The sequence below is a fragment of the Camellia sinensis genome, chromosome 12 (assembly GCF_055761805.1).
Source record: "Camellia sinensis isolate YWXY chromosome 12, ASM5576180v1, whole genome shotgun sequence".
In the NCBI taxonomy this organism is placed as follows: domain Eukaryota; kingdom Viridiplantae; phylum Streptophyta; class Magnoliopsida; order Ericales; family Theaceae; genus Camellia; species Camellia sinensis.
Window position 1 is genome coordinate 27,157,069 of NC_138972.1, and position 27,156 is coordinate 27,184,224.

The following is a 27,156-nucleotide window of genomic DNA, read 5'->3' on the forward strand; positions in this document are numbered from 1 at the left end:
TAGCTGTTGCATATTTTAGAATTTAAATTTTGCGAAGGAGTCAACTTATTTTGAATCTAGGTGAAATCTGAAGCTCTCAGAACTTTTCTTAAGGGATTCGATTTATTTTGTCAAGGAGTTGACTAATCCTTTTGTCTGCACGACAATTGGAGTTCAAGGTCGACTCATTTATTTGAGGTCGACTCAAGACCTTCAATGTTTTTAAGATTTTCACGTGTTAAGCATCTCAAACTCATCCAAAACCCTTTCTAACTCCAAAATAATTTAGATAATGAACATTTAATCATAAAACAAATATCAAAGACTTATTTTGGAGCTTTTTAATCTCAATCATTACAGCAGGAAAAATGTAAAACTTCTAAAACACTTGTACTCCTTTTGTAATGAATTATTCATCAAATACTAATGACAAAATCATGTTACATTCTCATATTTCATTAAGCTATCCAATACCTAACACCAAAGGATATTGACAATTCGAAGTACAAGTTTATCATTTGCTAGCCACTCACTAATTTTGTATTGTGAAATATCAAACATATATCACTGTAAAACACAACCAACAAAAGCATCATAGACAATATCAAAACTAAACCATAGGTCTAATTTCTCTTTCATTTGAAGCATTTTGAGGCTTCTTGAATTCAACCCTTACTCTTTTGTTATGTTTACAGTTAAAAATAGAATACAAGTATCTTGGCAGACTAACCCCAAGGGGTTGGCCTAGTGGTCAAGACCTGAGCCTGGGGTGTGCTCCCTTCAAAATCTACTAAGTGCAAACAATTTCTCGAGACCAGTTCATATGGGACTTTGCCCGACCCCCCACTAGTGGATGTGGGATTGGTCTTCCGGAGTAGTCGGTCTAGTGGGCCAGATGCTGAGTTATCAAAAAAAAAAAATATATTATCTTGGCAGACTTGTAATTATTCTAATTTGTATTATGCTTTTCGTTTGTTAGTGCATAACACAGGTAGGCACTCAGATCAAACTTATTCAAAAGAGATCATATACCACAATTTGAACGATTATGGTTTATGCCTTTGTTTTTCGGTTCTAAAAATAAAAAAATTCTAGCGACCTTGCCCTATCTCTTCCCTCCCCATTCACACCTCATGGTTTCAAAGCATTGAAATAAGACAAAACAAGGAGGGTGTGGAACTACATGTAAAGTGATACAGTCCATACCTAATATTAGGAAGATAACCTCTCTAGTATATTTGGGACTAGTTAAGTTTGAGATAATATTATAGTGTTAAAGATATCAGAATATATGAAGATCCATAATTGAAGGGATTTGATTGTATCTCCCACTATATATATGGTGTACCATGTAATCAAGAGGATTAACTAGTGTGAATAAAAGATGTAGCCCATAGGGCTTTGTATGTGTGGACGTAGGCCAAGATTGACTGAACCACATTAACTTTTTGTGTTCTTTCTTCTTTCTTTTCTATTTTTATGATCTCTTCATATTCAACTTTCTTGTCATATTACCAATATCAACTGTTAACACCTCCCTTCACATGCTTCTCATATTTCTGAACTTGGAGTTATATTATTTAGTTTAGTGATCTCTAAAAAATGATCTTTTGAAAAAAATTACAGTGGCTGAAAAGGGGGGTGGGAAGTAAAACCCTAGATAATTTTGCGACCTTTATGCTTTTCCCAATAATTCTTATTTAATTCAAATGCATATGATGTATGTTTCATTTGTAATCAGACCATTTTCAAAATTTTGCTTTATTTATGACGGATGGTTGTGACTTGTTAGCATATCACATTTTTATAGAGAGAGTAACAATATGTGTTCGACTGTCAGGTTATGGCTAGCGATGGCTCTGGGATGTTATGAGCAACGCAGAGATTGTTTGCATAAGAAAGGACATAGTGAAAGAGCCTGGGATGTGCTCAAAGAGATTGGCAACCGAGGCTGCTGAACGTGGAAGCAAAGATAATATAATTGTTATTGTCGTTTTCCTGCATCCTGTATCTATTGCAGAGAGGATTTACTAGGTTTGATGGTATTCTTATACAAATTGTTTTGTATGTATGAAATTAATTTTAGTGAGACATGGAAATGAACCAGAGGTGGTAGGAAAAGGTTTACCTCCTCATCTTGTGGAAATTGTATGCGTACATTTATTTTTAGTGGGAAACTACACAAAGCATATGCTTGTATTATTGGATTTCAATGTGCATATATGTTATAATATTGCTAATAGATGTTTAATGTGTTCACAGTGCGCGCGCGCACACACACACACTCTCTCTCTCCCCAAAAGGCATGAACACTTCATTAAAATTAAACTGCACTACATGATTAAGGCAGGAATTTTTGATATGATAATACGATTCAAATCTACATGAATATGTATATGGCACAACTCGTTAGCACGAATATTAAATAGGTTGGATTACTGTCAAATTTGTATAGAACAAAGCTGACACGAATAATTGCTATAATGAAAAATTAGTTACATATTTAATATTATTTCTATTAAAGGGGGTTATGACATTTTTTAATCTCTTATATAACTCCTATCTAACTAAGAAAAAAGCATGTAAAATAGGATTTGAAAGCTAATAAAGGTTTTGTTTTTGTTTTCAATTGAAAATTTATTTGTCTACTGTTTGAGTTAATTTAGTAAATATATATATATATATATATAATAAGATATTGTTTTTGTAAATTAAGAAAATCAAATTGAATTGAAATCAAATATTCTTATGAATAATTTCATTCAATATAGATTAGTTTCATAAAAATTAAATTGTGAAGAATTTTTTTTTTATATTTTTTGTACACTCGATATTTTTAGCTTATGGTAAAATATTTTTACATGACACATTAATACTATACAAATCGGATACAAATTAGAAATGACATGACAAAATAACACGAAATAATACATGAGTTAGGTTATTATTAAGATAATTTTGACACATTCAAAATATCACGACACGAACACGACCCCGAAAGCATGCGAAGAAAGCAAGAAAACCTATATAACTATATTAGTAAAGCGTAAAGAGATTTTCTCTACTTATTATCTTAGTATTGACCCTGAAACATTTGTACTAACTCAAATCCGATTCATCCCTCTTTTGATTTATTAACTAGAGTTTCAGGCTTGTTGATATTATTATGGCCGTGAAAGGCCTCAAATGAGAGATTTTTCTTGCTTCACTCCCAGCATTGAAAATAGGCTCCTCAGCTTTCCGCTAGACCCACCCTCTAGCTGTAAAAATTAATGTCCGCCATTTATTTGTTTCATAACCATCACTACTATATCATAATCTAGGATCACAAAATTTCTAAACCAAGACAACTACTATACACAATTCTAAAAACAAAAAAACAAAAAATAACAACCACCACTATTCGTGATAATCAAACACAACTATAAATCATTAACCAAACATTCCTAATATTATTTTGGTTAATAAATTTGGTTGGAGATTTAGCAAATGAAAGGGAAAAAGTATGTAAAATACGAATAAAATATAGTTACATTTTATCGACATTTCACACAACTTTTTCTTTTTCTTTTCAAATCCTTACTAAAATTTATCAACCGAATACAACCTAAATATTTGGGGGAAATCAAAACAGTACACTATTGGGATATTTTAAATAAATGCACTTTTTGACTTTTTATAAAATACGAGTTGGGTATGGGTTGGGTTTGAAGTGATGTGATAGAGAGGTGATATGACTTAAATAAGATGATATAACTTAAATAAGATAGTAACTTTTTGACTTTTTAATTTTTTTAGAGGATGACAAACAAGGACGGCAAGATTTTTCTTTACTCTAACCTGGGGCACGGCTATAGATTTTCTTGTAATTTTATTGTGCATAGCTTTAAACTATAAACGAACGAAATGATATTTGCAATGCTTTGTGATCGGGGAGAAGTTTGGCATTAAAATAGTTAAAAACTTATTCAAAAATCAAAAAGCTTAAAACTCATATAAAAAACAAAAACTCATTTTTTTATTTTTTTGCATATTTTCCATAAAAAATGAAATAAAAATTAGAGTCATTTACAAACACTTTCATTTTTCACTTCGTATTTTAATCAAAAATTTACTAAAAATAAATCACTTCCCAAAAGAAAATTAAAAGATGGGAAGACGAGTAATGGTATTTGATTGTATTTGTACCAATGTAGTCACTATGTTAAACCACTTGCGTGGTTAGTCCTTTGGTCACTAAGTCTCTCTTAAGGATAAATTTTGAGTTACACTCTTAGGAGTATAATAGGAGGCAAGACTTTAGTGTTTGTTAGGAGAAGGTGTGAGTTCAACTCCCTTAGATGTTAATCTAATAACTAATTACTAATTTTTGCTAATTAGAAAATAAAAAATAAAAGCAGAAAAACAATGAAAAAAGAAGGGTTGAAGATGGAAGAAAAAGTAAAAGGTGTGAGTTCAACTCCCTTAGATGTTAATCTAATAACTAATTACTAATTTTTGCTAATAAGAAAATAAAAAATAAAAGCAGAAAAACAATGAAAAAAGAAGGGTTGAAGATGGAAGAAAAAGTAAAATAAATGAGAAGAGAGGGGAAGGAAATAGCGAAAATATTGTACGTAAATATATTAAAATATACATTTTTATAATTATAAAAAAAATTAAAAAAAGAATATCATTAAATATGCAATAATTTTCCCAATCAATATTAAAATAGATGTATATTTGCAAAACAAAAAATAGAAAAGAAAATAATATTATATAGATACTTTTTTCATATTATAGAACAAGTAGTGCTATATAAAAAATAAAAATAAAAAATTGTACGCAAATATTGCAATAAAAACAAAATAAGTAATTCTATATGGGTGTAATTTTTATCATTGTTACATCATTTTGAGAGTAAATTTTATATAAAAATTATGGCGACATATCATTTTTCTTGTAAAAACATTATGTTAATTTGGACCTAAACATCTAGAAATTCAAGAAATGACTAGTGTACACACCCTTTAAAAAAAAATAATCACACCATAAGAATCTCTAATTCTGACCCTTAAATATTTGAAAATTAATGTGTCCATTTATGTGTTTCACAACTATCACCACTATATCATAATCTAGCATCACTAAATTTAAAAACAAAGACGACCACTACACTCAAATAAAAAAATAAAATAAAAAAAAGGCAACCAATACACGTGATAATCAAACACCACTATAAATCATTAACAAAACATTCTTATGTATTTGGGGAAGAAAAAAAGATTGGGAACTCTAAATTAAGAGTTTTAATAGTTTTAATTGGTGTGTAGGTCTCATGTGATGTGATGTTTTGATTTTGCTTTTTTTTTTTTCTTTTTTTTTTATATTTCTCACATAATTAGTGCTCTTTCAGAACTCCCAAATTAAAGGGATGTATCATTACTGATTTGGGAAAAACCAAATCTGTACATTTAATAATGTAGAATTTTCTTTACTCTAGCAGGGCCCACAACTATAAATTTTCTTGTAATTTTATTGTGCATAGCTTTTAACTATAAATCAGCCAAATAATGTTTGCAATGCTTTTGTGATTGAAAATAAATTGTTTTGTGTTAAAATAGTTAAAAACATATTTAAAAAAATAAAAAAGTTAAAAAATCATATAAAAAATTTTAAAATTCTTTTTCATTTCTTTTACACATTTATTCTAAAAAAAAAAAAATTCAAGTGCTTTAATTTTCCAAATACTTTAATTTTTTCACATCATATTTTAACTTAAAAAATCACTGGACAAAAGAAAATTGAAAGATGGGAAGATAAGATTAATGGTATTTGGTTGTATTTATACCAAGTCATTGGTTAAACCATGAATCTAATCAAGGAGAGGGTGTGAGTTCTCCATGGTGTTAATCTAACAATTAATCACTAACTTTTGCAAATAAATAAATAAAAGCAAAAAAAACAATTAAAAATTAAAATTAAAGCAAAAGTAAAATAAATAAGGAGAGGGGGAAGGGAATGAGTGTAAAAATGGTCTGCCGGCCCGATATTCGACACAACCCGACCCTCCAGTCTAGGGCTTGGTCCATGGTTTTTTGGGCTTGACCTAGCCTGAACAGCCCAACCTGAGGCCCAAACTGTCTGACGCCCAACATCACTTGCAAGCTAAGCCCAAGACCAGGTTCAAACCCTGGCCCGAGGTCTGATTAACCCTAGGATTGGACTTGGGCCTAGGCCTAAATTTTTTGGAACTGGACTGGCCCCGGTCTGACCCTAATTTTTGGCAAGAGCCCGAGCAGGACCAAGTTAGACGGGCCAAGCCAGGCCGATTTTACACCCCTAGCAAAGGGTCGTTATCTGTATATCTATTTCTAAGAAGCTTTTGATTACATCATATAAATATCTCTTTCAATTTATACATAAAAGTCATTCTTTATAAGGTACAACTATGCAATGTATAAAAAAAATTAACTATCATCGTCTTTTTTTTATTGAAATAACGCAATAGTGAAATATATATTTATTAATCCGCGATATCTCATGTTAGTTGTCCACTTCTAAATTCTCTTCTTTCTCTTTATCTTTTCTACATGACGGTCTGAAAGGGCTATGAATAACAAGTGACATCACATGCAAATGCTGTTAGGGTAATGCTAAAATATGTAGACCATATGCGCTTTTGTTATATATTTTTGTGATATATATATTACATATTTTTATGACAAATATTATATATTTTTTGCCTCAAAGTGGCCAAAAATAAAATGGGGTTTAAAAAGCACCAAATGGGCTTAAAGAGCACCAAAGCCCTACTGTTTGGCCCCATAACAAATTCGATTGTGCTCAGTAGGTACCCCTTCTTCCTAAAAGTTTGGGAGATTCTATTCTATGAGGTATACACCCATGAAAAGCAGAACTAATGGGAGCTCCATGGAGAAGAAGTGCGGGTGTTGATCATTTTTCATTTCCAAACCCTCTGGCTTCCAATGACACTGCCAACACCATCCCAACAGCTAGTCTTGTTTATCATCCATGTATCATATATAATATATACACATACATACTATATATATTGCAAAAAAATGCATGCCTGCCTGAGACCCAACCCGACCTGGCTCAAGGCCTAACCCCCCCAGGCTAGGGCTTGGGCCATGTTTTTTCTAGCCTTACTTAGCCCGAAGCCCGAGCTGCTTGACACCCAATGACAGCTGGAAGCTATTTTGGTGAAAAAAACTAAATAAATAAATCAGGCCGAACACAAGCCTATGCCCAGGCCTGAAGCCCGATTACACCTGGGCATGGGATTTGACCTAGGCCTAGATTTTTACGAACTAGACCGACTCAATCTGGCCTAATTTTTTGCAAGAGCCCAAGCAGGGCCAGGTCAAATGGGCCTGGCTGGGATGATTTTAAACCCCTACTAAAGGGTCCTTATTTGTATATCTATTTCTAAGGAGCCTTTGATTACATCATATAAATATCTATTTACATTTCAACAGTGCTAGAGACCTCCACATAGGGGTGACCCTATCACCTCCACATACACGTGGGGGTCAAAGAGTGGAGAACAAAAAATAAAAAATAATTTTTTTTTGAGCCAATCAAAAATCAGTGGGGGTGGTGGGGGTCACCCCCACTGGAGGTCTAAGTCATTTTTTATTTACATTTATATATAAAATCCTTTCTTTATAATGTACAACTATGATAATGTATAAAGAAAATAAAAATTTAACTATCATAGCCTCTCTTTATTATTGAAATGACATAATAGTAAAATATATATACATATATATTAACCCACAATATTTCATGTTAGTTACCTACTACTAAATTCTATTTCTCCTCTTTATCTTTTCTACATAATAGTCTAAAAAGGTTATGAATTGACTGAGACATCACATGCAAAAGTTGTTAGGGTAAATGCTAAAAGGTGTGTACCATATACGTTTTTGTCATGTATTTTTGCGAAATATAATATTTATTTTTATAGTAAATGTTACGTATTTTTAGCCCAAAGCGGCCAAAAATCCAAAAAAAAAAAATAAATAAATATCTTGAAAAGTACACCAAAGCATCACTGTTTGGCCCGATAGCAAATCTTGCTATACTCACAGGTACCCGTCCTCCCTATAAAGGTTGGGTGATTCTATTCTATGAGGCTCACAACCCATGAAAAGTAGAAGTAGTGAGAGCTCCATGGAGAAGAAGCGTGGGTGTTGGTCATTTTTCACTTGCAAAACCCTTTGACTTCAAAAGACACTTCCAACAGTATCCCAACAGTCAGTCTTGTTTATGATCTAGGTATAGTATATATTTATATTGCAAAACTGGCCTGACTAGGCCCGAGGCCCAATCCAGCCCAACTCTTTCAGACTAAAGCTTGGACCATGTTTTTCTTACTCAACCCTCCCCGAAGCCTAGGCCCAATGACACCTACAAGCTATTTTGGTGAAAGAAATTAAAAAATTAAAAAAATCAAGCTCGAACGAGAAATGACCAAAGCCTGTGCCCAGGCCCAAGCTGAGACCCGAAGCCTGATTATCCCTGAGCCTGGGCTTTGACATGGGACTAGATTTTTAAGAACTAGACCTACTCGGTTCAACCCGATTTTTTGCAAGAGCCCAAGCAAGGCCAGGCTGTGATGATTTTATATCTATATCTATTTTCTAGGGAGTCTTTGGTTACACCATATAAATATCTATTTTCATTTATATATAAAAGCTTTTCTTCATAATGTACAACTATGATAATGTATAAAAATAAATAAATAAATAACTATTATAAAAAAATGACTTGTTAAATTTATTTAATTTTCTCCTTATGAAATATAACATAATTTTCACAAAGTTTAAGTAAGAAATTATATTCGATTAATCATATGCTAAAACTAATTCAATTTTTTTTATCCACACCCTGGCCCACTAGACATAATTTTTTATTCTGCCCCTACTAACATCTACCTTAATAGCTCATGTTAACAAACTTCATAAATCGAATGCTAGTCAATAATGGAATGCTAAGAAAAAGAAATGGAAAATTCACATAGAATTTGTTCAATTAAATACATATGGAGACCATGGACTTTTTGTAGAGAGTGATTAGACTAACAAAAAAAATTTGACATAGAATTTGTTCAATTGGATACATATAGAGACCACAGACCTTTGTATACAGTAATTCGATTAACAAAAGAATTTGTTCAATTAAATATCTATGGAGACCATGAACCTTTGTAGATGGTAATTTGACTAATAAAAAACTCACATACAATTTATTCAATTAAATACATGAGGAGACCAGTGACCTTTGTGGACACCAATTTGACTAACAAAAAAATTGAAATAGAATTTGTTCAATTAAATACATATGGAGACCATAGATCTTTATAGATAGTAATTTGACTAACAAAAGAATTGGCATAGAATTCGTTCAATTAAGTACATATGAAGAACACGAACCTTTGTAGACAGTAATTAGACTAACAAAAAAAATTGGCATAAAATTTGTTTAATTTTAGACGGTAATTTGACCAACAAAAAAAAATTGACATAAAATTTGGTCAACTAAATACATATGGAGACCATAGATCCTACAAAATATTGATATGGAATTGTTCAATTAGATGTATGCTATTAAGTATTAACCTATGTAACCCTTAGCTTGTTTATGGTTTGATTATCTATAAGGAATATGTGTAAATTTAAAGGTAATAAAAAGTTATATAATCTATCATAAGTGAAAATATTATGAGGGAAAGACTTTAACTAGTTAGCAAACGAGTAATAGTTTGTTCAACATTTGTTCGAAAACCTGTTCATTTTCAAAGCATATTCAAACTTGGTATATTTAAGTAACAAGTTTATCTCAAACAAATTTTTAACAAGTCAAGTACGAGTTGAGCTCGAGTAACTTATTTGTTTTTATAGTGCACAAATATTTAACAACGATCAAACTTGGCTTATTTACATAACAAGTTAATCTTGAACAAATTTTTAACAAGTAGTAGAACAAGAGTCAAGCTCGAGCAATTTTTTTTAATAGTGCATAGTCGATAATAGGTTGTTTAAGATTGATTTGAAAACTTAATAAGATTTAAAATGTGTTTATAATTGGCTTGATTACATAAGGAGTTCTCGAACGAACTTTTAACGAGTCAAATACTAGTCGAGCACAAACAACTTTCTTTGTTTTACAATCCTAACTTTAATTAATATGTAACAAAAAAAAAAAATAGTTTAATTTGTTAAATCTAACTGGGGACTTTTACTTCCCTTTGGACTTGCCACTCTCCGAAACAAAAAGAGAAAGACAACTTATTTAATTTTTTAACTAAGTCCACGAAGAAGGAAAGTTACTACACCCACATAGAAAAGAAGGTGCAGAGAATACATTATAAGAATCCTAAATCTGCGAGAAAACTAAGAGCTAGTCGGAAGGAAAGAAAAGATATCCATTTGAATCCTTACTTGTGTACTCGTTGACAAAGTAGAATGATAACAAAAATAATACATGTAATTGACCTTACTTAATTGAGACACAACTAAGATTAATTTGGTTAAGATGTAAATTTATTTTCTTTATTGTAATATAAGTGATAAATAAGTTATAAATAAATTGGTAGATAGTACTAGCTTACCCATTACAACCCAACATTAAACATGCTACACATGTCAAATTAACCCAACACAATTTATTTATTAACTAATTAATTAGTTAAGTTGCTATTGAACTATTTTGTGTAATATATTTGTAAGTCAACATGACCCTACAAACCAGTTAATCGAACAGGCTTGACATTCCTAGACTATTCCAAATGAATCAAATAATTAAATAAATTACATATATGAAGAGTATTTTTTAAAGATACAAATTAATATTTGGTTCGAAGTATTTATTTCAAGGGAAAAGGTGTTTTGAGGTTATGCTCAGACACGTGGCACGGTATGATGCACTTAGATGTATGAATATGGTCCAAATAGGCTTTAAGTGATCTGGCATATGAGGGCGGACTCAAGAAATTAAATCAGAAAGACACTTATTAATTATTAAATTAAAAACTTTTACAAAAATATTTCACATAAATTTTTACGATTGACTTCAAGAAAAATAAAAAATAAAAAAAATAATGTTATTTGTAACTAGTTTATCATGGACCAAAAAAAAAAAAAAAGTCGTGGATATAAGTTTTAAGATAAATTATATAATGATAAAGTAATTTTTATACCAAATATGAGTAAAAATTCAATATAATAGTAATATTGCGTCATCATTGACATGTGATATCACCAATCAATAGTAAAGAAATACATGGAGGATGAACAACACATGTCAAAATGCAACTAACAATCCAATAAATTCCATATCTTTATTGAGATTAATTATTTTTCATGTCAATTATAATAGACATCACCACTATATTGAAATTTTCATAAACAATAATAAGACTTATTGTAGTCTCTTTATTTTCAATCAAAATAACCATTATTGTTATCATAATTTAAAAAATGTCATTGACATTTCACTCTAAATAATATTTTTATAATTTTTTTTATTTAAAGTATTTTTTTATGTTTGTAAAAAAAAAAAAATCCAAAACTCAAGGGGGCACGTGACCCTTAGACCCTCTTTGCCTCCGCCGCTGACAACTACTGACAACTACCGATGTCGTTGGGCTTGTGGGGCTTACTACTGGAGGTCATTGAGATGGTACTAAAAGGCTAATCTGGCATATCAAATTATATGTGGTTAGTTGATCCTTCTTAAGCAGAGTGTACAAATATCACACCATAAGAATCTCTAATTCTAACCCTTAAATATTTGAAAATTAATGTGTCCATTTATGTGTTTCACTACTATCACCACTATATCATAAGCTAGCATCACTAAATTTAAAAACAAAGACGACCACTACACTCAAATAAAAAAATAAAAAACAAAAAAGGCAACCAATACACGTGATAATCAAACACCACTATAAATCATTAACAAAACATTCTTATGTATTTGGGGAAGAAAAAAAGATTGGGAACTCTAAATTAAGAGTTTTAATAGTTTTAATTGGTGTGTAGGTCTCATGTGATGTGATTTTTTATTTTGGTTTTTTTCTTCTTTTTTTTTATTTCTCACATTATTAGTGCTCTTTTAGAACTCCCAAATTAAAGGGATGCATCATTACTGACTTGGGAAAAACCAAATCTGTACATTTAATAATGCAGAATTTTCTTTATCTAGCAGGGCCCACAACTATAAATTTTCTTGTAATTTTATTGTGCATAGCATTTAACTATAAATCAGCCAAATAATGTTTGCAATGCTTTTGTGATTGAAAAGAAATTGTTTGGTGTTAAAATAGTTAAAAACATATTGAAAAAAAATAAAAAAGTTAAAAAATCATATAAAAAATTTTAAAATTCTTTTTCATTTCTTTTACACATTTATTCTAAAAAAAAATTTGAAGTGCTTTAATTTTCCAATTACTTTAATTTTTTCACATCATATTTTAACTTAAAAAATTTACTAAAAAAATCACTTGCCAAAGAAAAATTGAAAGATGGGAAGATAAGATTAATGGTATTTGGTTGTATTCGTACCACGTCATTGGTTTAACCATTAATCTAATCAAGGAGAGGGTGTGAGTTCTCCATGGTGTTAATCTAACAATTAATCACTAACTTTTGCAAATAAATAAATAAAAGCAAAAAAAAACAATTAAAAAAATTAAAAAAATTAAAATTAAAGCAAAAGCAAAATAAATAAGGAGAGGGGGAAGGGAATGAGTGTAAAAATGGTCAGTTGGCCCGATATTCGACACAACCCGACCCCCTAGTCTAGGGCTAGGTCTATGCTTTTTTGGGTTTGACCTAGCCTGAACAGCCCAACTTGAGGCCCAAACCGTCTGACGCCCAACATCACTTGCAAGCTAAGCCCAAGACCAAGTCCAAACCCAGGTCCGAGGTCTGATTAACCCTAGGATTGGACTTGGGCCTAGGCCTAAATTTTTTTGAACTGGACTGGCCCCGATCTGACCCTAATTTTTGGCAAGAGCCTGAGCAGGACCAAGCTAGACGGGCCAAGCCAGGCCGATTTTACACCCCTAGCAAAGGGTCGTTATCTGTATATCTATTTCTAAGAAGCTTTTGATTACACCATATAAATATCTCTTTCAATTTATACATAAAAGTCATTCTTTATAAGGTACAACTATGTAATGTATAAAAAAAATTAACTATCATCGTCTTTTTTTTATTGAAATAACGCAATAGTGAAATATATATATATATATATATTAATCCACGATATCTCGTGTTAGTTGTCCACTTCTAAATTCTCTTCTTTCTCATTATCTTTTCTACATGACGGTCTGAAAGGGCTATGAATAACAAGAGACATCACATGCAAATGTTGTTAGGGTAATGCTAAAATATGTAAACCATATGCGCTTTTGTTATATATTTTTATGATAAATATTATATATTTTTTGCCTCAAAGTGGCCAAAAATAAAATGGGGTTTAAAAAGCACCAAATGGGCTTAAAGAGCACCAAAGTGATACTGTTTGGCCCCATAACAAATTCAATTGTGCTCAGCAGGTACCCCTTCTCCCTAAAAGTTTGGGAGATTCTATTCTATGAGGTATACCCCTTCATCACATTCTGATTGTCATCATCAGGTAATCAAAAGAAAGTGCCAAAGTCTTAGGGCCGGTCAAAATGGGGTGTCTACAATATTATGTGATTTTTTTTTCCCCGTGACTAATTTTTACAACTATTTATAAAATTGAAATATGTTGTACGATTAATTTTTTTAAACTAGTTTTAAGTTTGAAACGTAAACTGTTTGGTTGAATTTTTAAATTTTGTCTTTTATTTTTTTTAAAAAAAATTAAAAGTAGCTTGATAAAAAAAATATCTTTTTCATTTTCATATGATTCTATTTTTGTTTTTAATTAAAATAATATTTGTATGTTTGAATAATATTTTTATATTAATTGTATAATTTGAGTTAATATTTTTATTAGTCTCTACGTTTTTTCTTCACAGATAAAATAATATTTTTTATTTAAAAATTAATTTTAAAAAAATAATATAAAATATTATAAATATTTTTGTAATATCTTTTTCATTTATAAATAACTCAGATGCATATATATTTTTTAAAGTACTTTGTAGGGTGCAAGTCTATTATGTGTGGGGGTACATGTTCATTATGTGTAGGTGCAAGTTTAGTATGTGTGGTGTCCAAGTTAAACCTATGTAGTGGTGCAAGTCTAGTCTGTGTTAGCATGCAAGTCGAATCTACGTAAGGGTGCAAGTTTAGTCTATGTGGTATGCAAGTCAAATCTTTGTAGTTGCGCAAGTCTAGTCTGTGTTGGCGTGCAAGTCAAATCTATATGGGAGTACAAGCTTAGTCTGTGTAGGGTGCAATTAAATCTATGAAGGGTGCAAGTTGAATTTGTGTAAAGGTGCAAATCTAATTTGTGTGGGGTGCATGTTTAAGCCTCGTTTGGGAACAGACTTTTTTAGTAATTTTTGACTTTTTGGCTAAAATATGACATAAAAAAAAACTAGAATGTTTGGGATGAGTTTTTGGTTTTTTTATGAAAAGATGTGCAATAAATAGAGAGGAAAATGAAATCTTTGACTTTTTGGTATAAGTTGTTGATTTTTTGATTTTTTTAGTGACTTTTTGACTAAAATCACCACTTGCCAAACGAGACCTTAGTCTATGTAGGGATGCATATTCAGTATGCGTAGGGTGTGCAAGTCAAATCTGTGTAGTAGTGCAAGTCTAGTCTGTGTTGGTGTGTATGTTGAATCTGTGTGGAGGTGAAAGTTTAGTTAGTGTGAAGTGCAAGTTTAATTTGTGAGGGGTGCAAGCTGAATCTGTGTAGGGATGCAAGTCTAATCTATGTAGGACACGAGTTTAATCTATATAGAGTGTGGGGTGTAAGTCTAATATGCGTAGGGATACAAGTCTAGTCTATGTGAAGTGTAAGTTTAGTTTGTGTGGGTGTAAGTCTTATTTTGTGTGTGAGATCAAACATGGCCCCTATTTTTTTTATTATATTATTATTTTGGTTTGAGTTATTATTTGCGTGGTTTGAATTAATATATTTTTATTTACAATTGTATTATTCTAAACGTTTTCTCCTACCAATATATATATATATATATATATTAATTAGAAAAGTAATTTATTATTTATATTAACTTAAGTCATACAAATTATTTTAATTCTATAAATTTTTATATATTTTAGATTATTAATTTAAATTTTTATTAAATATGTGAAATATTAGTTGCATTTTAAAATTTTAAATATATTTTTAGAACAATATCAATTTTATAAAAATAGAATTTGTATATTAAATATTAGATATATTTTAATAAAATAAAATAAATTTAAAAATATAAAGATAATTTTTTTTTTATTAAAAGAATGAAGTGAGTGTATGAGTGCTGGGATAGAACTAGGAGAAGATTATGAGGGGTCATGACCCTTCTGTCTCTGTGAAAATTTTATTTTCCGTAGTACTTCTAAATATATATATATATATATATGTATGTATTATTTTATAAATAAAATAGCATCTTAGTATAAAAGATATATACTTCATTCCTTTCTCATCTTTTATTCTCTGTTATTTTTCTAGAAAAAAATTTATTCATTCTATTAGGGATTGTTAATATGATATTTAAATTTTTTTATGTGTATATATATAAATTATATATCATATTGCACATATATGTGTATTTGTCTATACGGTAAAAAAAATATTATTTATCTTTTAACCCCTGTAGTAATAAAATCCTAATTTCATCTCTGTATGAGAGAGAGAGAGAGAGAGAGAGAGAGTATCTGCAAGGCATATTAGTAGTGTAAGAGTTAAGGGTAAAATCCGTTTAGTTTAATTTTATAATTATGATTTAAATATAGAATTGTGATTTTAAGTGTGGAGTTGTGAGTTCAGTTTTTAAAAAATAAAAATTTATTTGGTTATGAGTTTTGAAAATATTTTTGAGTTTTTGAATTGTGAATTTTGAAAAGAATTTTGAGTTTTGAAAAGAGTTTTAAGTTGTATTTTTGAGTTTTAAATTTTTGAATTTTGAGTTGTATTTTGAAATTTTTCGAATTTATTTCTTTTAAATATTTAAAAATGTTTAAGAAAAATTTATTTTTCATTTTAAATATTTTATTTCATTTTTGTAAATTTTTTAAATTCAAAACACAACTCCACACTCAAATCATAAGCAAACACATAACTCCAAATTCAATTCAAAAACTATTTTTAAAACTCATAACCAAATATATAACTCAAAACTAAAAACTCAATTCAAAAACTTTTTAATCAAAATATATTTTTTAATTTTTTTATTTTATTGAAAAATATTTTTTGTTATTTTTTGGGCAAATTACAAACACCCCCCTCGAGGTTTGGTGAAAATACAGATTCTCCCTAAGGTTTGAGAAATTACAAATCGCTCCCTGAAGGTCAAATTTGCATATCAAATTAGGGAGAAATTTGTATGAAAATAAAAACCTCAGGGGGCAATTTGTTATGGAAATATAAACTTCAGGAGGCAGGATGTAATTTCTCAAACTTCAGGGGGAATTTGTATTTTCACCAAACCTCGAGGGGGTGTTTGTAATTTGTCCTTATTTTTTAAGTATTGGCCAAATAATTTGTTGTGGTTTAGATATATATGGCCATCCAATTTTTTTTTGAAATTAAAAAAAATTAAATATTTTAAAAAATAAAATCATTATCTTAAAACATAAAATAAAAAAATATTTTTTAAAATTTTTCTTTAAATAAAATTTTAAAAAGAGTTTAGTTATGAGTTTTGAAAAGAATTTTAAATTAAATTTTAAATTGTGTGTTTGATTACACATTTAAAAAAGAATTTTGAATTTTGATTTTTTTTTTATTTATTAGAATTACAATTTCAAAAGAATTTGGTTATGAGGATTTTTATTAGAATTTTGAGGTGGGTGTTTGGTACCCAACAACGGCTATATCTTTTTATCCTCCTCTCTCATTTGCGATTAAGCTCACATCCCGAACCCACTATCGCTCTGTCAAAAGTTTTGGTTAGGGTTTCTCTCTCTCTCTCTCTCTCTCTAGAATGGACAGTCGTCCTCCTCCTCCTCCACTTTCTTCACATTCCCAACCAATCCGCCTCCATCCCTCGCCTTCTTCGGCAACGGAACCCCCAATTCAACGTCCTCTCCGTTCTCTTCTCCCCAACGATAGATCCAGCATCGTCCCCCGTCAAATTATGTGAATTCACCATGTCTCTCACTCCATAAACGTTGAAGATTCCCAAAACGGCTTCGAAGAAAGAGAGATTTGAAGAGAAACCTGCACAGAGAAGAGAGGTGAGAAGCCATGGGAGGGCAGGGAAACCCTAGAGAGAGAAACAGAGAGGGGGAGAGAGAGAGAGGGGGGAATGGGGGAGGGGAGAGAGAGACGTTTAGGGGAAAAAAAATTTAAAAAAACGATTGGGAGGAAATCGCTTCTTCCTGCTGTGGCGGCATCCACCCGGATGTCTGATTCGGCGGCTAGGGTTTGGGAGGTCACGGAACATGTCCATTTTCGCCACAATTGGCAAGGTTAGTAATTTTACATACATAATATGTGCTATATATTTACATATTAATTGTGCCAAATTTAGTTGTTTGAATTCTCAACTTGTATCTGTAGAATTTGTGTGAAATTCTCGTAGAACATTCTGGTAATCTCGTAAATTCCCAACTCTGAAATTGATTGCACTGTGGTTTCCTTTTCATTGATTTATTTATTTATTTTTCTTTTTTTCTTTGTGTCTGAAGGCAGTTTGCAAATATCTTTTATCTATGTCTTGGCTCTTTAATTATTATTTAAGAGCTTGTTTAGTACATGATGTACATGATGACTCTAGTTTTGAATGATTCACCATATTAGATGTCTCTATCTTTTGAAATGATCTTTGTTTAATTTGAAAGTGGTATTGCATTGCAGTTCTCTTTTTAGTTTGGTTTATACATTGTTTAACCCACATTACTTTCATATTCTGATCTGTTTTAGTGGCATTTGTTTCGCGTTTCTCTGGTACTTTAATTTTTTGGGAATCTTGAAACATTTATGTTTTTCATCTCAAAAGAATGATATGCTATGATTCTTTGAACGTTTTGGCTCATACTTGGCTGTTGAAGCTGGTGAGATCTTTAATTGTGCTGTGCTTACAATACTAGGCAGCATAGCCACATCATTGTGTTATTACTGCTTTTTTATGCGGAGGAAATTATTTATTTCGAGGCCTTTCTAGTTATGATTTTCTTATTTTTTAGATTGTGCTTTGATTTTCTGCATACGAGAATGGATACTATGCCCTGTTACTTGTATGGGTTATGATGTGGGTAATTTCATCCAGCAGATCAGGAAAGCTTTTGATCTTTGTTTTTATTTTTGTCTAATTTGTGTTCACTTTGATAATTTTCTCTGTTGACCATCTTGATGTTTAAAGTGGTGTTGTTTCATAGTATTAGTTAAAATGACATGAATGAAAAATGTTGTCTTCTAGTATTATTGTGAACATTCGAAGGGTAGTTTTTGACTCGCTAAAATGAACCTATTAAATTCCACAAATAGGGTCTTGTACCATGTTAGAGTTGTGCCGGCTTTTGAGATTGATTTTTGTGAAAATAGAACTGCTCTTTAAAATGCCATTGTTAGTGAGCCCCTCTTTGATTCGCACCATTTTGAATTTTTTTTTTTCTTTCTTTCTTTGTGTTTGAAGGCAGTTTGCAAGTATCTTTTATCTATGTCTTGGCTGTTTAATTATCAGTGTTAAGTATTTGAGAGCTTGTTTAGTACATGATGTACATCGAATTCTGTTCTTTTATTTTTTTAGCAAGAGAAAAAAAGCTCGATATATATATATATATATTGCATGAGAAGAACAACATGCTTTGTCCTCTTTTTGATAACCAAGTCTATTTATTTCATCCATGAAAGCCATTGACTTCCATTCTTAAATGAATGATCAAGTTATGTTGGCTTTCATTAGTGGGAGTTTTCAGAGGCCAACTGTTAATGGTGGACTGTGGAAGCATATGTGCCTTTGTTATTGATCTGTCTGATGTAACTCATGCTGTATTTCCATTTGCATATGAAGTTGGCAACTAAGATGTAGTGACTTGTGACTCCTCCCTCATCCTTGTGTTGTTTCGTAAATAATCCCACATTTGGTACTGCAAAAGTTGCTTAGAATAGCTAATCCCACGTGACCCCTTTACCTACATATGAGGGATTATTTTGTCCTAGGGGTGGGATAGTTAAACCGGGGATAACTCTTTTGCATGTGAATGACTAAAATGCCTTTGCCTGGCTTACACATTCGGGGGTATCTTATCTGCCTAATCCAAACTGAAATCAAACATAGCCGGTGTAAAGTGGTGACTGTGCTCCTTTTTTTGGCACCTTTCTAATATATTTACTTGTCAAAAAAAAAAGGGAAGAAGAAAGAAATGGGCCGGAGTCTTCAGTGATTTGTTTTTGGTGATGCATCTAGGAGCACAACAGGAGAATCTTTAATGGAGGTGTAGTTTTTATTTTGGAGTCGAAACATTTGATATTGATCCCTTTTTTGGATTACTAATGTGTTATGTCTTGATATTTTGAAAATTTCCTGTGTCGGCATGTTCGTATCATGCGTAGTTTATGGGCAATAACATGATCTTTACTGGTTTAGATAGTCTAGTTCCTTGAGTTGTTGGAGCTTCTGTATAATGGTGGCCCTAATTTTGTAGGTATCTCTTTTGAAAATGAGACTTTAAACAGTATGGTTTCAAAGCTTGGTCATATATGGCAATAGTGGACCAGAGTGATGGTCTCTATATTCATTTTAGCAGGGGAATTAGACAACGCATTTGACATCAAAGTTTCTTTGAATCTATTTTATCTGCACAGAAATGAAAATTCTCTTTGCATGGAATTAGCTGAATGTCTTTGCTTTCTAGTACAATAAAGCTTGGTTGCAAAACCAAAATGCTGATATTCATAAAAGTAAACTTTTCATAAAAAACTGAAAACCGCTCGTAAAATGTTTGGGATGGTTATTATTATTATTATTTTGAATTTATTGCCGACAGCAATATAGTCTAAAAAGAACAAAAGGTTATTATTCTTTTAGCCTTATTGTTGAGTTTTTAGAACCCAAAAGCATATGCATAAAAAATTCTCGAATTTCTTTGAGAATAAGTAGATAAGGAGAAGAGGTGAACCAATATCAGAATAACTGGAAGATCTTTTGGAATATTAGTTTCTAATTGCTATGACCTTTATTTTGAATTGTTTTACTTGTGTTAAAATGTTGAGTTCATATGACAATGTTATATTTTGTCTATGATTATTTTATAGTACAAAAGAATATCAGCTTTGAAACTGTTCTAAGTGTGCTTTTGCCGTAATAGCGCTGTTGGAAATTATTTTAATATGCATTAATAAATCTTCTTCTGTGCTTCAAGTGTTCACCTGGCTTTCAAATTTTTTTTGCTATTTCCATTGCATTTGCGGCATGTTTACTAGATATTCCTTTTTCGGAGTCTTTTTAAATGTCATGCTGCAACAAAATTTTGATCCTTGTGCATGATATTGCATTAGAAAGCATTGCAATTTTAGGCTATTTACCTTTGTGGAGATGTTTTTCTTCTTATTTTTGTGTCGATTTTTAATTAAGAATTTGGATTATCTTCTTTATTTTTATTTTGTATATTCTTTTCAATGATGACCAAAATTCTTTCAAACCTGATAGTCTCTTGTACAAACTTTATGAGAAAATAGGATTTTATAACAATGGAAAAAGGAAATGACAACTGCAATTTCATTTTTAACATACGGTTCCCACCATACTTATAAAAGTAGCATGTGCAACCCTCTTCAAATTCTTTTGTCGACAGAACGTTCATTTTTTTGGATGTTGTACCAGTCTCGGTTACCATCCTTGTGCTATGTCTTGATAGTCTTCTTCTTTTTTTAATCTTCTTTCCAAGAGGATGAAATAATGAATAAGCTGCCCATCTTTTGATTTGTCCTTTGAATTTTTTTTTTGATAAATAATTTATCCTTTGAACTTTTCATCCTTGAGATCCCACTTATCTGCTAACTGGGGGTTGAAAAGTTGCATGGCCCATGGTTAGCCAAATTCTCCCCATGATTATTCTTAGATGGATGACGGTGGCATGAATATGCAAGTGGTTATTGGATTAGGAGTTGTTTCTGGATTTTATTTTTTGTTTTGTTGGAGATGCATTTTCTTTCTGTGTTTTCTTACTTGTAGAGGATGCCTCATCCTTGCCTCTTTTTTGATCTATTCAATAAATTCTGTTTTTGCTGATAAAAAAAAAAAAAGTCCTGTCATTTGAATTCAGAGGTGGTTGATTGGTTTTGAATGGTATAATTTCTTCTTATCCTGATGTTTGTTGTTTTTTATTGTCTGAGGTGCATTCTTTACAGAAAGCTGTATAGGGTACAAGCTTCAGTTCACAAGTCAAGCTCACTTATAAATGGTGTAGAATTCAATTTATTTGATGAGCTTGCTAAGGCTTGGTTTGGCTTAGTAAGCCATGATTGCTTTGATGGTTTTATTTATATATTTAAGTCTTTATGTGGAATTTTCTTTGTACCATTTAAGTAGGAAAAGATTGATGCTACTTTTTTGCAGTGAAGCATTGTTGGAGGACAATTTAAGAGCAACCCACCACTTGCCTTGATGAGTTTGGATCATTGAATATTAAGCAAGCTGAGTCAGTTTATTATGCTAACATGTGCTAGATGAAGGTGAAGGTTCCTACTTCATCTAGACTGTAAATGAGATGAAGCCAGCCAAGTACAAGGAGCTTGAGCTTGGTTCAGTAGCATAGGAGCTAGGCTCAATCTCAGCTTAGACTTGTTTTGACAAGTAAAATTCATACAAAGCCGGTTTTTGGAGATAAGCACTACTAATTCGATATTTCCTGGAGACGTTTCTTTGATTGACTTGAGTGTAGTTTTTGATTCTCTCTTCTTCTTCTTCTTCTTTTTTTTTTTTTTTTCACTTTTTATTTATTTTTTTACAAGATGTAGTTAAGAGGTTCAGCTTTTCTCTGCTTCTCTTTCTTTGGCTTCTTGCTTTGCACTTCAACTTTTCAATGAGAATCTTGAGGGTCCATTTGATTAGAGTAAAAAATATGATGGAAAACAAAAGTGATAGATAGTGAAGTGAAAGAAAAGGTGAAAGGAAAATTTATTTTCTCGTTTGCATTTGGTTTAATTTTTTGTGAGAAAGTTACAATAGTTGGCTACTTTAATGAGAGAAAAAAGTGACTGTATTTTTTTGTAAGAATCTAGAAGCAAAGTTGCCATTCTGGTGTGGGTTGTATAAGATATTTAACTTTGTTGTATTTTCCACCCTTCTCCTGCTAAACAAATACAAGAAATTAAATAGTTGAATTTTTGTTCTCTTTCCCCATCTTCATCCTGTTCAAACTCAGTCTGAGTGATTGTATGTTGTTTCTTTAGCAGTCACTTGCTTTGCTGACATCAACTGTTCGTTTGAAATTATTTTGCAGTTGTATCCTCCTAATGATTGGCTAGTGGGGTCATCCTTGCCCTCTAAATTCAGCCCAACCATTATTGAATCAGCACTCAATGAGCTTACCCCAAACAATGTTAGGTGAGTTCATTACTGCTCCGAGAAGCTCTAACTTACTATATTACTGATACATATGCTATTATTGACACGTCCTTCCCTTTATATATTTGTTTTGTCCAGGATGTACATTTAGTATCGATGATGCAAAATGTCCTTAATTTTGGCGTTAGTAAACAGGCTAATGAAGTATCTGTTCAAAAACATGCTAATGAAGCATTTAGACTTCAGTTTACACAGAGCATACAAGATCACTCTGTGCATGCCTGCAATACTTGTTATACATTGCATGTTTGTTTTAGTTATTATTAGAGAGGTCCATTACATGCTATGAACAAATAACAGAGATAGGAGTTCGCAGCTCAGATAAATAAATGATTGTATGTTGTTCTTATATACCTACTTTATTGAAAAGACACATGGAAAATGCTTCATCTTCAGTTGGATCAGAAATTATCCAGAGAGTAATGTGACTAATAAAGTTTCTGATAGAATTGTTGTCTTTGCGAGTTAAATATCGTAAGTGTCAATATAGTCAATAATAAGACAATTTGCATGTCGCTGTGCATACAGGATCCAAATGCCATTGTTTCAAGCATACTCATAACATGTGGTTTGGCTGGCATAATATGAAAGCATGTTTAAGGTGAATGTTCATTTATTTCGTCTAGAAATTTAGGATGCTAGGAACTATCCAGAAAGGATGGGAAAACTGAAATTTAGGCAATCAACAATGTCTTGCCTTGCTACTTGAAGGTTTGATTTCAGTAGAATATTCAAAAACTTGATTAACGTCTGCTAATTTGTCATTGGATTTTACAGTAATTATGGGTATTGTGAGTGCTCGATTCATCTTTCCCTCCTCTCCGTTTAGTACATAGCTAGTGTATTTACTGGTAAAACTTCATTAGTACACTTGCCCAAATGGAAGGTAATGATATTGAGGACATTTCTTTCACTTGGCAATTTTGATGTTGAATAGATGTTTAGAGAATAATGAATACTTGTTGACTATGCTCTTATGTCCATTCTTGCCCAAAAATTGTTGGGACACTTGCAAAAGTGTTCACCTTTATTGACTTAAGTACGTGCAGAAGTCCAAGGGCATTACTCCTCCTTGTCAAAGAATTTTTATATGGTTATTATTTTAGGTTAAGTATGCTATATAAGTGAATTCACTTTCATTATTGTACATCACATTCCATCCCACATCGTCTAGGTGGGAAAAGTTCCTGGGCTATATAAATGAGTTCATATTCCTTCCAAGTAACAACATGCTTTAAACCCTTGTGGGCCTAGCTCAAAGTGAACAATTGTTATGATTTGAGATGGGGGTGTTATAGTAGCAGAAGCTGTTAGAATATTTCCTTATTTCCTTATTTAGATTAGATTGTGATTGTGATTGTGATTGTGATTGATTGATTGTGATTCTTTAATCAGTCAGTCAATCAATCAATATAAAAGGTGATTTCTTAATCAGTGCCTTAGGGCTTCCTTTTGTAATAGTTGATTGATTAATATAAAAGGTGATGATATCATAATCATCACTCAAGCTTTGTACTCTCTTAAATTATATGGTATTAGAGCCAAAACCCTAAAAACCGTCACTCACACAGCCGCTACCACCAACCAGCCATCACCTATCACCACCCATCCTGTATCGCTGGTCCCTGAGTCTCTGTCGGAACCAGCCAAGGTCCCATAGAGCTGTTTCGACTTCAGCCGAATGCCCCTCTGGCCTAGTCGACCCTCATGAGGGTTGTCCTAGCCTCTCTTGATGTATTTTGGCTCCTGTGGATGAGTGTTTGTGGGTTGCCCATCTTTTGTTGCCTCTGAGTCTCTGTCGGAACCAGCCAAGGTCCCACAGAGCTGTTTCTGGCCTAGTCGACCCTTGTGAGGGTTGTCCTAGCCTCTCTTTATGTATTTCGGCTCCTGTGGATGAGTGTTTGTGGGTTGCCCATCTTCTGTTGCCTCAAGTTTCTTTCCCTCTACCTATGTTACATGGACTCTTTGGAATTTAGAAGGTACCTGTGTCGACACGACACGACACGGGTACAGGTGCGGGATACGGCCGGGATACGGCTCCTTAGAAACGGATACGGCAGAAGAATCGAAAGAGAAGAGAGCAAGGAGAGAACCTGGCCTTCGACTTCAATCGGTTGCAGAGCATCGATCGATCTGTAAAGTTGATCGATCTGCGAAGCTTGATCTGCGAAGTTGATCGATCTGCGAAGTCGATGTACTGTGTTTCGTCGTCTTCCCCTTTGAGCTCGATCTCGGACTCTCTTTGTCGTCTTCCCCTTCCGTCGTCTCTGCGAAGTCATTGCTCTACCAACCAATTTTCTAGGTCTTCCTCTTCCGTCGTCTCTGCGAAGCTAACACAATTTTTATTTCTATAGGTCTCTGACTTTTCTTTTTAATATAATTTGAATTATATAATATAAATTATATTAATATAATATTATTCATATTATATAATATTATTTATTCAAAAAAATATTATATAATATAATATATCATAAATAACATAACTTTTATGTCTAAAATTAAAATAATTTATTTTATCATATATAATATAATTTATTTTATGTCTAAAATAATGTTTATAATTTTTATTTATTATTTATTTGTTATTTTTTTAATAAAATTTGTTATTCCTTAAACTTTTTAAACTCATCTTCATATAATAAATATATTTAAAAATAACTATTTAACGTATCTCCATACCCGTATCCTAATTTGGATCCGTATCCACGTATCCTTAATTTTTAATTTTAAAGTGTCCGACCCTTAGATACACACCCGTACCCGATACCCGCACCCGAGTCCGTGTAACGTAGATTACTATTAGGAATCTCTCTCTCTCTCTCTCTCTCTCTCTCTCTATTGATAAATACTATTAGGAATCTCTTTCTTTTGTTTCTTGATTGATTTTCCGGAAGAATTTAGCTTATGGGCTGATGTATAGTTTGGCCTTTTTCCCTCTTATGTAATTTTTGCCCGGGATTTCTCCTTGTGTCTCGTTCTGGATTTTATCTACCAGGAAGAGGAAAATTCTCCTTCATTATTCCCCCTTGAGATACAACATGAACAAAATAAAGTTGGTTGTCTTAAGGCTGGTCAGGTTGAATTCTCAGACTATTTAATCTTGGATTAGAAAACTTAGGCTGTCATTGATTTAGTAGTATTGGAGGGCCAACATCACTCATTATACTCCTATGTGTTGGAGGGCTAACAAGAATTTGAATCAAATGGAAATTGATTGGATGGGATTTTGGTGTGCTGAGAAGTTGATGTACAAATGCCTAGGAGGACTAGCTCCAACCTTCAAAATCACAATTGAAGAAATAATACCTATTGGGAGCAAATATCAATCATTTTATTCCTCCTTTGTGTTTGCTTAGCAAAATCATAGAAGAAATAATAATACATATTGGGAGCAACTAGAATGGAAAGAACCCTCCTTGTGTGACTTGACTGCTTAACAAAATCATAGAAGCAAAAATACATATGAAAGCAAGTCAAATCCAAACAAAAGTATAAAGAAAAATCTTAGCCACAACATATCCAATTTTTTATAGGAAAACTTTTGACTTGAAGGATAGCTAAGGGACAAGCTTGAAAGAAAAAATCTTCCATTGTATGAAAATTGTGAGTTTTCAATCAACTTTGTTTCCATCTATTAAAAAACTGAGATCTCAAGTGGAAGCAGACACCCAATCTATTAAAAAACTGAGATCTCAAGTGGAAGCAGTCTCTAGGGATTTTCATGGCTCGAGCAGTGGCCAACGATTTTGCAAAGTCTAAGGTGGTTTTAACTTGGATTTTGGATGGGATTGGTCTTCAAGTCATCTCATTTATAAATACTCGTTCCATCCCCAACTGTTTGTCAATTTTCAGCATTCATGCCTTTTAGTAGGGTCAATAAATAATGTATTTTTTTCCCTACAAATTGAAAGAAAGAATAAATAAAAAAACATAGATGATTTTTTTGGGATGTTTGGAATAGTTAAAATGGACCAGCAATTTCGTACGGGAGGAGAACTAAACTAGTTGTAACCAAAATAAATTTGTCAAATAAGAGAAGCATCCATATTCGCTTGCACTATCAATTGATTAATACATTTTAAGTTTGTTTTGGTGATTTCCTAGTCAATGGTGGATCGTGTTTAATTTGTGGTGAATATACAGAGTATCATGGATGCTTGATACTCTACCAACCATTCAGGAACAAACATCACCGATTTCCAGTGGTATAAGAAACACGCTAACAAGTTTTAGGATTCAACACCTAAGGCACATGAACTGGGTTAGGGTTGGGTTGTTTCTATTTTTTTTTTTCCCTTACTAATGGTGAATTGGTTGGCTACGGGGTCCTGTGGTTTTTGTCCGTTTTGATTTTCGACAGGAAGAAGGAAAAAAGAAAAGAAAAAGGGAATCCTTTTGCGTGTCTAATTGATTATTATATTGATTGCAGAATTGATTGGCATAAAGCAAATTCGTACTGGTTTAATTGAATAAAATGA

The 27,156-nt window shown here is 31.9% G+C and overlaps 1 protein-coding gene across 1 annotated transcript in view; it reads left to right on the plus strand.

The window, feature by feature from the left end:
* The first annotated feature begins 16,970 nt into the window (after positions 1–16,970).
* LOC114278966 (rRNA biogenesis protein RRP5) overlaps positions 16,971–27,156 on the plus strand; it is a 151,094-nt gene continuing 140,908 nt past the window's right edge. Inside the window, exon 1 of the mRNA XM_082898202.1 lies at positions 16,971–17,468. The gene's annotated coding sequence lies outside the window, so the exon portion shown is untranslated. The remainder of the gene's footprint in view (positions 17,469–27,156) is intronic.